This window comes from Triticum aestivum, chromosome 2A (genome assembly GCF_018294505.1).
Source record: "Triticum aestivum cultivar Chinese Spring chromosome 2A, IWGSC CS RefSeq v2.1, whole genome shotgun sequence".
NCBI classification, from domain to species: domain Eukaryota; kingdom Viridiplantae; phylum Streptophyta; class Magnoliopsida; order Poales; family Poaceae; genus Triticum; species Triticum aestivum.
This window is the reverse complement of record NC_057797.1, coordinates 251026132-251028208: the sequence shown is the minus strand read 5'-3', so window position 1 is coordinate 251028208 and position 2077 is coordinate 251026132.

The window sequence follows — 2077 nt, the reverse complement described above, 5'->3', positions numbered from 1 at the left end:
GAGGCATGATATAGCAAGTGGTAGGTAGCACGGCATTGCAAAAGAGCAAACAACTAGCAAGCAAAGATAGAAGTGATTTTGAGGGTATGGTCATCTTGCCTGCAAAGTTCTCAGAGTTGTCGAAAGCTTGACCCTCGTAAGCGCACTCAACAGGTTCCTCGATCACGTACTCGTCTCCCAACTCTACCCAAAGCAAGAACACAAGCAAAGGACCAACAATCAATCATGGTGAAATGCACAAGCAACATGATGCAAGACCTGGCAATATGCAAGACATGATATGCAATGCATATGCGTGCTTCGTAAGGGAAAGAATGATCAAGGCATCAACTTGGCAAACCAAGTATGCCACAGGAAAGATGAGATGATTTTGGTTGAAATCGATATAAGGATCACCGGAAACGGATGCACGGTTTGCAAATGGCAAGCAAAACAAGGATGGTGCAAAACTGTAATTAACAGCACGATGCTAGTTAGCATGCAACAAGAAACTAAGCTACTGCACTCCAACAAATCAACAAAGCATATGGCAGTGATGTACACAACATTCTTGACAAAACATAAACACTGATCTACGGCTAAATCACACAAGAGAAGGTTCAAACAAGCATGGCAAAAGTGCAAAAGATATCAGCATCACAGACTTAGCGAAAATACTAACATGCGAGGAATAACATTAGGAAGCCTTGTTTAGAGCAAGCGAACAACATGCTACAGGCACATATCATAGCAACACAAGGCATGGCATGAATCTACTAAACGCATAACACAAAAGTACCTTACTGATCATGAGCCAAAATGCCAGAGAAGATATGATGGCACCCATGTAAACATAGCAAGTTTCATTAATAGTTTTAGACTTAGCAGAAAACATAGCATGGCATAAACATAATTATGAAGGCATCTTTGCGAGCTCAAAACACTCACCACAAAGCATTGCATGACAAAATAAGCATACCTACTGCAATATGACAAGCCCATGAAGCTAACCATGGCAAGAGCAAGTTCATAACATGAATGGATCACTAGAAACAACCGTGGAAAAATTGGTTAACATGTAAACAATCTGGCAAGAACATTTCAGAGAAAAAGTAGAGCAAGAACAAGACATGCTAGGGCACTTGATAATTGCAAACAGGGGCATGAATGGATAGATCATAACCAAATGTTCAAAATACCCATACTGAAGTATCTCAAAACAAGCATGGATCTCACTGTAGCATCAGGTTTACATGGCATCAAAATAACAGCAGGCAAAAGACAGCAAAATCCTATGTCCCTGAAAACAGCAATATCACGAAGCCTAGTTTGCATGCTTGTTGTAACACCCCGTATGTAACATGCCATATTTGTATTCCAACTCTTGCCTTTTCCGGCACTAAGTTATGTTATTTCCTCATTGTCGGGTTTTTGTCTTCGGGTTGTTTTGTCTTTGTCATGCATCTCATATCATGTCATCATGTGCATAGCATTTTCATACGTGTTCGTCTCATGCATCCGAGCATTTTCCCTGTTGTCCGTTTTGCATTCCGGCGCTCCTATGTCGTCCGGTGTCCCTTTCTACCTCTTTTCGTGTGTGGGTGTTAAACGTTTTTGGATTGGACCGAGACTTTTCATGCGGCCTTGGTTTACTACCGGTAGACCACCATCAAGTTTCGTACCATTTGGACTTCGTTTGATACTCCAATGGTTAACCGAGGGACCGAAAAGGCCCCGGTGTCCTTCATTTGATAGCCCAACACCCGTCCAAAGTGGCCCAAAACCCACCTAAACCCCCTCCATCATCTAGGCCATTCGATCACGATCGCGTGGCCTCAAACCGTGCTCAATTTGGATCCTCCTAGCTCCTCCTACCTCTATAAAAGAGCACCCCTCCCCGAAATTCCGGGTCCAAACCACCCTAACCCTAAAAATTCGCTCGCGCTGCCGCCGGACATGTCTACCTCCGCGCCGGACACCGCCCCGAGCGAGTGAGTGACCGACACGTGGCACCGCCAGCCTCCTCCGCCACCCGCCTCGTTCCACCCCGCCGCCCGCAACTCCCGGCCGGAGCGCGCCGCCGCCTCGCGCCAGCGCG